This window comes from Bos javanicus, chromosome 10, assembly GCF_032452875.1.
Source record: "Bos javanicus breed banteng chromosome 10, ARS-OSU_banteng_1.0, whole genome shotgun sequence".
In the NCBI taxonomy this organism is placed as follows: domain Eukaryota; kingdom Metazoa; phylum Chordata; class Mammalia; order Artiodactyla; family Bovidae; genus Bos; species Bos javanicus.
In genome coordinates, this window is record NC_083877.1 from 74,348,303 (window position 1) to 74,360,976 (window position 12,674).

The following is a 12,674-nucleotide window of genomic DNA, read 5'->3' on the forward strand; positions in this document are numbered from 1 at the left end:
CCCACAGCTAATATCATTCTGAATGGTGAAAAGCTGAAAGCATTTCCTCCAAGATTAGAAGCAAGACAAGAATGTTCACTCTCACCACTTTTATTCAAAATAGTTTTAGAAGTCCTAGCCAAGGCAATCAGAGAAAAATAAAAGGAATCTAAATTGGAAAAGAAGTAAAACTGTCACTGTTAACATATAATATGATACCATACATAGAATATCCTAAAGATGCGAACCCAAAACTACTACCACTCATAAATGCATTTGGTAAATTTTTTCAGGATACAAAATTAATATGCAGAATTCTCTTGTATTTCTATACATTAATAATGAAAGAGGAGAAACAGAAATTAAAAAATAATCCCATTTACAATCACATCCAAAAGAATATAATACCTAGGAATATTATGTCATTTTCAACCAAGATCAAATTATATTTCTGAAGAAATGGTATTGATAAACTTCAATATGCTAATAAAATACATTAAATGAGGTATTTCATATATGAATATTTCTATCAATAAACTATTAGCAGAATATACCTTATGCTGACTTGATAAGATGCTGAAATAACACAATTACACAAATGTGTTTAAGCTAAATTTAAAACATTTTCCTGGATTACAGAAGGCATGGAGAGAAGTTAATGTAAAAATGACTGGTCAGTCATGAGTCAAATGAGCATGAATTTGGATTGATTTTAGTGCAGTTCAGAGTTATTAAACTAACTTTTTGAACTAAGTAGTAAAACTTACAATGGATTGTTACAAACCCTACTCTAAATATATTGTATACCTCATTTCATATAGAAATGAATAAATATTTCAATCTCAATATAGAATCCAATTAAACTTTAAGTTTTGGTCTAGAATACCTCTGCTTTACTAACTATACAAAGCTTTGTATAGATCACAACAAACTGTGGAAAATTCTTAAGAGATGGGAATACCAGACCACCTGACCTGCCTCCTGAGAAATCTGTATGCAGGTCAAGAAGCAACAGTTAGAACTGGACATGGAACAACAGACTGATTCCAAATAGGGAAAGGAGTACGTCAAGGCTATATATTGTCACCCTGCCTATTTAACTTGTATGCAGAGTATATCATGTGAAATGCCAGGCTGGATGAAACACAAGCTGAAATCAAGATTGCTGGGAGAAATATCAATAACTCAGATATGCAGATGATACCACCCTTACGGCAGAAAGTGAAGAGGAACTAAAGGGCCTCTGGATGAAAGTGAAAGAAGAGAGTTTAAAAGTTGGCTGAAAACTCAACATTCAGAAAACTAAGATCATGGCACCTGGTACCATCACTTCATGGCAAATAGATGGGGAAAAATGGAAATAGTGAGAGACTTTATATTTTGGGGCTCAAAAATCACTGCAGATGGTTAATGCAACCATGAAATTAAAAGATGCCTGTTCCTTGGAAGGAAAGCTATGACCGACCTTGACAGCATATTAAAAAGCAGAGACGTTACTTTGCCAACAAAGGTCCGTCTAGTCAAAGCTATGTTTTTTCCAGTAGTCATGTACGGACGGATGTGATCTGGACTATAAAGAAAGGTGAGCACTGAAGAATTGATGCTTTTAAACTGAAGTGTTGGAGAAGACTCTCGAGAGTCACTTGGGCTGCAAGGAGTTCCAACCAGTCCATCCTAAAGGAAATCAATCCTGAATATTCATTGGAAGGATTGATGCTGAAGCTGAAACTCCAATCCTTTGGTCACCTGATGAGAACTGACTCATTAGAAAAGACCCTGATGCTGGTCTTTTAAGATGCTGAAAGATTTAAGGCAGGAGAAGGGGATGACAGAGGATGAGATGGTTGGATGGCATCACCTACTCAATGGACATGAGTTTGAGTAAGCTTTGAGAGTTGGTGATGGACAGGGAAGCCTGGTGTGCTGCAGTTATGGGGTCACAAAGAGTCAGACACTACTGAGTGACTGAACTGAACTGTGAATAGCTCTGACTGACCTGTTAGAAGAATTATAAATTTTTCAGAATAAAAAAATGAGTCAGTATTTAGCCCTTGAGTTTCTGTTCTCTCTCTCTCTCTCTCTCTCTATATATATATATATAAACATATGTTTATCAATTTATTTACCTATATGTACATATTTATATAAGTAAGTAAAATGCATATATATTACATGTCAATAACATATATGTGTAAAGAAAATCTTCACATCCAGCTAGACAAATGTTCATCACTTACCAAAAGATGTTCATTAAAATATGCTCCAGTGAAAATGTTGGGCTACACCCTTGCAGGCCTTCAAGTCTTGTCATTTCCCAGCTGTGAGACTGAAGGAAGAGCCTAGAGACAGCAACAGAGATACCCACAATGTATTGGCTAGGGAATCTTACACATTTGAAGCAAAAGTCCCAGGCCAACACTCCACCATGGATGGCAGATGGCAGCCACGATGTGGCAGTCATCTTCCCTACTAAGGGGGAAGAAGGACTCTACCAGGTATATGGGGAATTAATGTCAGGTGAGCTCATCAGTTACCAGAGAAACCTGAGGCCGGAGCAAGCCTGTAGGCAGTTACTGATTAGATCCGATAATTAAGAGGATTGGCGAGGCCCACTACTACAGTGTAGGTAAACGTCAGGCAAGGGACGTATAGAGAACAGGGTAACAGCTGTCTGATGGCCTGGCCACACAGGCAGTTAGTGACCTCACTATGAACTCAATAAACTCCCAATCCTGAAATATTCATATTAGATACATTCATGAAACCAATACAACTGAGAAAAGAAACTGCAAGTTTGGCTTACTGCATTGTTTGAAAGAGAAAACAATTAAATTAGAACTCTTTTGCCACTATTTAATCAATAGTGTTGTGAATAGAAGAGTTCAATTTCACCTGTGAAATATACTAATTGTTAAGAAAATTTTAATTAATGAACATCAAATGCAAAAACACAAATACTTTATTTGGACAAGATTTCTTCAAGTATGGTAATCCAGAGGCTTGCAGTCCATTTTGGAAGTGCATCATTTCTCAATCATTTCTTAAATAACAGAGTTGCAAATCACCAGTTCTCTATTTCCATGGATTAATCATCCATGGAATGATTTCTGGCCAGTGATTATGGATAACCTGGGTTTGAATTCTTATCTCTAGTTCTGACCTTGGTCAATTCACTTACTCTGCCTGCTTCAGGATTTTTATCTATAAAATGGAGAAAATAACCCTTGCCTAGAAATGAAGTAGCAAAGCAACAAAGTAGGGAGTGTGAAGGAAATTTAAATGGTGCTTTATTTATAAATAAAACTATTGTTTTCCAAACTTTATTTTTTGCTTTTATTTGAGTTTATTTCTTGCTGGAAGATTTGTAGGTTTCTTTCCCTTTTATTTCCAAGGCTTCACTATTCCATTTTAATGCATATCTAGATTATGTTGTTTTTTATTGTTTACCTATTTACCTATTTTATTGTAGGTAAAGTAAACAGTTAGAACTGGACATGGAACAACAGACTGATTCCAAATAGGAAAAGGAGTACGTCAAGGCTGTATATTGTCACCCTGCTTATTTAACTTCTATGCAGAGTACATCATGAGAAACGCTGGGCTGGAAGAAGCACAAGCTGGAATCAAGATTGCCGGGAGAAATATCAATAAGCTCAGATATGCAGATGACACCACCCTTATGACAGAAAGTGAAGAGGAACTAAAAAGCCTCTTGATGAAAGTGAAAGTGGAGAGTGAAAAAGTTGGCTTAAAGCTCAACATTCAGAAAACGAAGATCACGGCATCTGGTCCCATCACTTCATGGGAAATAGATGGGGAAACAGTGTCAGACTTTCTGTTTTTGAGCTCCAAAATTACTGCAGCCATGAAATTAAAAGACGCTTACTCCTTGGAAGGACAGTTATGACCAACCTAGATAGCATATTCAAACGCAGAGACATTACTTTGCCAACAAAGGTCTGTCTAGTCAAGGCTATAGTTTTTCCTGTGGTCATGTATGGATGTGAGAGTTGGACTGTGAAGAAAGCTGAGTGCCAGAGAATTGATGCTTTTGAACTGTGGTGTTGGAGAAAACTCTTGAGAGTCCCACGGACTGCAAGGAGATCCAACCAGTCCATTCTGAAGGAGATCAGCCCTGGGATTTCTTTGGAAGGAATGATGCTGAAGCTGAAACTCCAATACTCTGGCCACCTCACGCAAAGAGTTGACTCATTGGAAGAGACTCTGATGCTGGAGGGATTGGGGGCAGGAGGAGAAGGGGACGACTGAGGATGAGATGGCTGGATGGCATCACTGACTCGATGGACGTGAGTCTGAGTGAACTCTGGGAGTTGGTGATGGACAGGGAGGCCTGGTGTGCTGCGATTCATGAGGTCACAAAGAGTCGGACACAACAGAGCAACTGAACTGAACTGAACTTCCCTTTTATTTCCAAGCCTTCACTATTCCATTTTAATGCATATCTAGATATGTTGATTTTATTGTAGGTAAAGTATACATTAAAATGTTTATATCTAACATGTATATGTATGGCTGAGTCTTTCTGCTGTGCACCTGAAACTGTCATGACATTGTTAATCAGCTATACGCCAATAAATATAACACAAAAAATTTTTTAAAATTGTTTGTAGATAGCTAATGGGAAGCTGCTGTATAGCACAGGGAGCTCAGTTCTGTGCTCTATGATGTCCTAGGTGGGTGGGGTTGTGGGAGGGAGGATCAAGAGGCAGGGAATATATTTATACACATAGTTGATTCACTTTGCTGTACTGGAGAAACTAACACAACACTGTAAAGCAATTATACCTAATAATAACATTTTAAAAATTTACATCCAGAAATAAGGATAAATAAGCATTTTACTTCTTAATAGAATCAGGGAAGAATAATTAATTTTTTAACCAACACTAGATCTGACCTTAGTTGCTTTAGGCTCTTCAGTTGCACACAGTCAATAGGTGGGTACTCTGAATCCATTTTGGTGATTGCTATTTTAAAGATGATAGCCAATGCCATTGAAATTGGATGTATAGGCACCAAATGAAGCACCAAAGCTGACAAGTAAAGTGGATTTTTTTAAATGTATTTATGTTTAATTGAAGGATAGTTGCTTTACAATATTGTGTTGGTTTCTGCCCTGCATCAACATGAATCAGCCATAGGTATACATATGTCCCCTCCTTCTTGAACTTCCCTCCCACCTCTCACTCCATTCCATCCCTCTAGGTTGTCACAGAGTCCCAGTTTAAGCTCCCTGAATTATACAGCAAATGCCCACTGGCTATTAAAGCAGATTTTTACATCATCAAAATAACAAAAGTTAATTATAGAAAGAGCGTTATAAAAACAGACCCTCAAAAAGCAGATTTAAAGAAAGGCTATAAAACCCCAGTGTCTGAAGTGATGTCGGAAATTTTGCTCATGTGGTGCCCACCACCACTTCAGACATAGCTAAAACAAACCAATATATCCTTTGCAAAGAGTACACTTTTTCAAAGACATATAAAACTTAAATCTTTCTATTTTTTAACTGTACCTCTTCTTAGACTCCATCCACTCTACCCCCATCACCACCACAGCACATAACCCAAAACACGCAGCAGGAATTTTAACAGAAAAGGCAGGAGAGAATTACAATTTCTGATTCCCAAATGAGAGATATTTCTCTCTGGGGCTCTTCTGTTATGATATTATCATTGAACAGGTACATTTTGTGCCACTTGCATTGAATTTTATAATGTACATTTCTGGTATGCTTATGATGTGGGAATGCTGAATGTTGGAGACAATAAATGTGAATTTAAGCAATATTTATTGAGACAAAATGGTGACTGATCCTTTACTGTTTTTTGAGTGCTACTTCTTTAGTGGATATATACTAGATGCTCACCATTTTCTTATTTCTTTTCCTACTTATTCAGCCTCTTATTTGAGACAAGCTACTTAAAGGAACTTTACTTTTTCCTCTCAAGACTCTCCTGTCATTCCATCTTCTCTTCTATATCATCTCATCTAGTACCTATGCTTCAGTTGCAAGTCACACAAGTCAGTGACTCTCAAAGTTGCATCATCAATCCAGAACTCTGTTTTGATATGTAATCTATATACCCAAATATTCAACAACCTACTTGGTATCTCCATTTGAATTTCCCCAGACCCTTAAGTTCATCATATAGAAAGAGAAGCACTATTATCTATCTCAGCCAAATCTCTCCCTTTCAGTGCTCAGCACCTTGGTCAATAAAAGGTGTTATCCCTCTCCTAGGTGCTCATGTCTTAACCCTGAGCACCTTTCCTGACACATTTTCCTTTCTCATTTTGCATATAATCACCAAGTGTGCCAGCTCTACCTCCTATATATCTTTCAATTTAGTCAACATATCTCCATCTTCACAGCCACTGTCATTATCAAGTCCCCATCAATTTTTGTTGAAATATTCCAAAGCCTCTCAATCACACTCTGCCTGAAATTTTATTGCCCCTCTAAATGATCCTTCATAAAGCTATGACATGTGCATGCATGCTAAGTCACTTGTCTTGTCCAACTCTTTGCGATTCTATGGATTGTAGCCCTCCAGACTCCTCTGTCCATGAGATTCTCCAGGCAAGAATGCTGGAGTGGGTTGCCATGCCCTCCTCCAGGGGATCTTCCCTACCCAAAGATGGAGCCCATGTCTCTTATTTCTCCTGCATTGACATGTGGTTACTTTACCACTAGCGCCACCTGGGAAACCCAAGAATTCTGGAATGGGCTGCTATTTCCTCCTCCAAGGGATCTTCCAGACGCCAGGAGTCGAACCTGTATCTCCTGCAGCTTCTGTACTGCAGGCAGATTCTTTATCACTGAGCCACTGGGGAAGTCCAAAGCTATGATGAAAATGTTAGCTGTTCAGTCATGTCTGCCTCTTTGCAATCCCATTGACTATAGCCCACTGGGTTCCTCTGTCTATGGAATTCTATAGGGAAGAATATTGGAGTGGGTAACTTTTCCTTCTGCAGGGGATCTTCCTGACCCAGGGATTGAACCCTGATCTCCCACAATGCAGGTGGATTCTTTGTCATCTGAGCCATCAGAGAACCTTTTAGTATAAAGTGATCATTGTGGTCTTTTAATACTGTAAATCCAGGCATGTCAGTTTCCAGCTTAAAATGCTTCGATGGTTTTTCATCACCTCAAGATTAAAATTCAAGCTCATTAGCCTGACATTCTCCAAGGTCTGATCCCTGTACCCTGTCCAGCCCCACATCTGATCATTCCTCACCACTCATCTTGTCCTGCAGACATTAAAAATACTGTTTTGCAATTCTAGGAAATTAGCACACTCTCAATCACTCCACTCTCTCGGACACACTTTTCCCACTGCCTAGAATGTTCATGGTCTCTTTCTTTGCCTGCCTAGCCTGTGTTATTAACAAATCTGTCAAAATTCACTTCCTTTGGAAAGTTGAACTCCTATATTATAAAGCTCTATAATCATATCTCAGTTCTCAGCAATTTCAGTGTTTATGAAGCACTGAATATACGTGCCAGGCAGTGGACTAAAAGCTAAAAATATGTAAAGATGAAGACATGCCTCTTCCCTCTATGAAGCACTTGGTTTAGTCTTTCAAATGCTGTAGTATTTGTTTACATTCTCTTTCATTATCCTCTGAGTTTCTAAGACCAAAGACCAAATTTTGGTCTTCAATGGCTAACATAGTAGCAGGCACACTCCTTGTGCTTGATAAGCATGTGAATGCATAGCTTCAGCTTTATCCATATATGGAAAATTATTTCAAAGGCATGAAAAATCCTCATAGCATTTAAAAAATAAGCATGCTTATCTCCAAATGGGCAGAGCTATTATCTGTATTGTTGTTCAGTCACTAAGTCACATCCAACTCTTTGCAACCCCATGAACTGCAGCATACCAGGCTTCCCTTGTCCTTCACTATCTCCTGGAGTTTTCTCAAACTCATGTCCATTGAGTCGGAGAATCCTTCCTGACATGTTGCCCTCCCTTCTCCTCACATCCATTTGCATTTTCACAGAAGCCCAAGCTATGTTTGGGCATTATTTATGTAATGCCTTCTTGGTTGAGTGGCATGGAAACTCCAGCTTTTCTACTAAATCAGATCCTTCGCTCTGACAGAATACTCAACTTGGTTTTCTTACTTTGCACTCCAGTTGCTTTAATAGACATCCTAGAGCTTTTCTTATTAGCCGCCACTGGAGTGCCATGACAGCTGTAAACCATTAGTTACTAGGCTTGCCTGAGGCCTGCAAAGCATTGTGCCATGATCATATGATTAATCCAATTCCTGTAACAACCATAATTCTGAATTTCTGATGGGTTTTTAATAGGGATGGTTGGGGGAGAATGGATCTCAGAGCTGCTAAAATTCATTTTTCTTCCCAATCAATGCCAGAGTGAATTTAAGAAAGCATTTTTTTGTTCTTAACAACTAAAAATAAAAGAAAATTCATACTTCTTGCCTGATGAGGTAAATTATAGATAGTCTCTGGAAATGTCTTGCAGAAAACAGCTCTCCAAAATTTATGTTTGTCATTAGCTGCATGAATTGTCTGAATATGGAAAAAGGGAAGTGAGTTGGGAAATGTTTATGCATGCCTCAAAAATGGCTCCCAGCTGTTTCTCTGCTGGTGCCTTTCTTCACTACAGAGATGAATGTCATTCACCTTTTATGCAATGGTGTCCCTGAGATTCTGGGCTCTCATGGTACAGTGTTCCCAAAGGACCTCTGAAGAAAGAAGCAAAGCTTGAATGCTTCATTGCTGTATTATTCTTTAGAAATTAAAAAGGAAAAACAAAATATATTTTATACACTATCTCAGTCAATATTAGCTACTCAAATAACTGACTAAATATGAAATGGAAAAAATACAACATTTCTATGGAACTGTGTATGCATATCAATCCTTAATTCCCTCTCCTGTGATTCCACTCTTACAGGATGCTAAAATATTCCTACACAAGATAACAGTCACTGTGATACCACATATGATTACTAAATTCCCAAGAATACTCTATTATTCATAAACTTATTCACTAAATTCTTAAGTCACTACTTTATGACAGATACTTGCTGTGGTGCTGAGAACAAAAGAGCTGTTAATAAAAATAGACCTCTTTCATGTTTTCAGTGAACTTATAATGTACAAATAGAGATCAACAGTAAACATTTTTTTCACAAAATAAGCATGATTCTAATTTGTGATAAAGGATATGAAGTAAAGAGCAGAAAGTAAGAACACAAATTTTTTTGAAGGTTATTTTGATGTGGACAGGTTTTAAAGTCTTTATTGAATTTGTTACAATATTTTTTCTATTTTATGTTTTGTTTTTTTTGGCAAGACGGATGTGGATCTTGGCTCCCCAACCAGGGATTGAACTTATAGCCCCTGAATTGGAAGGCAAAGTCTTAACCACTGGGCCACCTGGGGAGTCTCGAGAACATAAATTGTTAAGCAGCCATCTCCTCCTCAGCTTTCACTTGGCACGGCAGTGCTCCCAGAAATGACGTGAGCTAACAATTACTCAGCCACAGTGTGGGCAGAGCACACTATTGTTCTGCTTTGGTCAAGGTGCATTGGTGTGTTGTCCAGGAACCAGCTGGGGAGCACCCTGCTGTCTGACAGCAAAGAAGGCCCCCTGCCCTTGAACGTTAGGCCTCTGCCTTGGGGAGGCCTGTTTCAGGTCTGTCAAAAGAAAATTTGGTATTTTTTGAGAGGCAGCAAGCCTTGAAATTTACTCTTCCAACTTCCAAGACCATTTCCAGACTGTCCACAGCAACAAAAATAGCATCATTTATATTTCATTGGCCAGTTCCAAGCTCATTCATGCACATTATCCAGCGTGAACTTTACAGCCATCCAGAGAAGCACAATTTAGTATTCGCACTTACAAGGAAATCAAGGCTCAGAAAGAATACATTACTTGCCTAAGGTCACATAGTTTATATTGAATTGGCCAAAATGTTTGTTCAAGTTTTTCCATAAGATATTATTGAAAAGGGCTTCCCTGATAGCTCAGTTGGTAAAGAATCTGCCTGCAATGCAAGAGCCCCTGGGTTGGGAAGATCTGCTGGAGAAGGGATAGGCTACCCACTCCAGCATTCTTGGGTTTCCCTTGAGGCTCAGCTGGGTTACTGAAAAACCTGATGAACTTTTTGGCCAACCCAGTGCATTATGGGCAGGAGACCCAACACTCGTGAACTCAAAGCAGGAACACTTTCTACCATGTCATAATGTTCATCCCTCCAAGGCATTCATCACCCCAATTTCTGGATGATTGTTTAGATCCCCATTTTAGTTGCCATCTAAAGGTTTGAGTACCGCAGGAACAATTCTGTTATTTCTGGAACCTCATGGTGGTGAGCAAAGTGTGATCTATGTGGAATAGGTATAATAAAAGTGTCTTTTAGAAATGAGTGAGGAATTCAAATGACCAGCATCAGTCTCTTAATGACATAAATGTCCAGGAAACTGAGAGATAGAAAGTGACAAATAGGAATCCTTAATGAAAAATCTATAGGAAGCAATACACTGAATAAGTGAAAGAGACAAAGAATATTTTTGTAAAACTTACAAGTCACTGCCCAAGTGGCAGATCTCATTTCAGAAAATTGAGCATTTAGTTTAAACACTTCAGGAACCTAGATTACTGTATCAATGTGAAAAATAAAATCCCCAAGGTAAGTCTTATTCTTTAAAGGAAAAAAAAGCCTTTTCTTTTATTTATTTTTTTTTTTTGTAGCTCACACAAGAACCATAGTTGAGATATTAAAACAACAGTCCCAGCTGGCTTTTGCTCCAGAAAACAGGGGACAGAAAGAAGGGCGGTGAGCTAGACCTAAGATAAGTTGCTTCTCAACATGTTTGCTTTACTTTAAAATAGCCCAGTCTGCAGTTGGGATCAGCCTTTTTTTTTTTTTTTTCTTTCTGGCTTGCATCAAGTGTATAGGAGGCTTTGTTTTCTCAATGAGTACAAACTTTCTGGAAGGAGCAGAGATAGTGCTCAGATGGAACTAGTATGCAGTTATGAACTCAGTCTGTAATGCTCCAGTGTCTGGGAGGTAAGGTGACCTTGAGAAAGCAGAAATTAGTATTTTGTGCATTCTCTTCTTGTTTCTGGCTTGTCAGAGTCTGGGGTGCAAGAACAGGAGCGTGATTAAAAGCACAAAATTTGAAATCGGGCTGCCTGGTGTTGAATCTTGGCTCTTTTACTTATCTTCTGTAGGATTATTATATTTAACTTCTGTAACTTCACCTATAATATAGGAACAGGGGAAGTTTTTCTATTTTTTTCCTCCACTTCTTTTTTCTCTCTATTCTTTCATCTTACGTTCTTTCTCTTTCTCTCTCCCTCCCTCCTTTCCTTTTTTTTCCAGCTGGCATCACACAAAGGTTCTTTTCTTCCTTCTGAGGAATCTGCCAATTGTATGGTAGATTTTATCCACCACTTCCCGCTATGGAGGCCAAAGAAGTCAGACACCCTCTCAACCCCAACCTCCCATCCTGCTGGTTAAGACTGCAGCATGTGGCCAACAATTCTTCCTGCTGAGGCTTTGCCTCTGGAGGGAGGAGGGCATACATAAAAGGAGAGATGAGAAATGGATGGTGCCAAATGCACAGCAGGAGCAGCCTGGAGAATCCAGGAGCCTTAGACAACACCTGAGCAGGCTACCTTCTTCCATCCCTGGGGAACCAGGTCCCTACCTCATCCACCAGCCCTCCTGCAGACTCTGTAGCTGCCCCATATGTCCATCCAACATGGCTTCCCATGTGATGCTAGTGGTAAAGGATCTGCTTGCCAATGCAGGAGACACAGGATCAAGTGTGGGTTTGATCCCTGGGTCAAGAAGGTAACCTGGAGTAGGAAATGGCACCCTACTCCAGTATTCTTGCCTGCAAAATTCCATGGACAGAGGAGCCTGGCAGGCTACTGTCCATGGGGCTCAAAGAGATGTATATGACTGAGCAACTGAGCACATGCGGCATAGTGGATCCAACACAGTTCTTCTCTAACCTAACCCAAGTCAGGTTATACTGTATAACCTGACTCTCTCTCTCCATATATATCTACATATCTATATATATCTATATATATATATATCATAGTCCATCCAGCTATGGACAGATGAAGTGGGAAAAATAATACAATTGCAAGGACTAAATAGGAAAATACAGATTAAGCACTTAATATACTGACTGGTATATAAGATACAATTAATAAAATACTATCTTTACATACAACATTATTAAAACTACTGCTTTTCTAGCACTACAGGTTATCTTAGTACTTAGAACAGAAGTTCAAAGGTTATTTTTCCCCCATCTGGGCTTAATTTAAAATATATTTCTGATTAAAGGATGAATGAAAAAGTATAAGGGATTTTGAAAATACAGATGAGGAAGGAAATGGAAATAATCCTTTCTTTCCTTAAAAATTAATACATGTGAATGGATAAAGATTCATCTGTAGTATAATACACCTGATGTGGTATATAATATGTGGTAAATACAGTTGGTCCTGAATGACATGAGTTTTAACCATGCGGATCCATTTATATTCAGATTTTTTTCAACAAATATGGTCAAAGTTTGGTTGAATCCATGGAGACAGAACCGGGGATATGGAAGGCTGGCTATAGGACTTTAGCATCTGTGGATTTTGGTATTTGCAGCAGGTCCT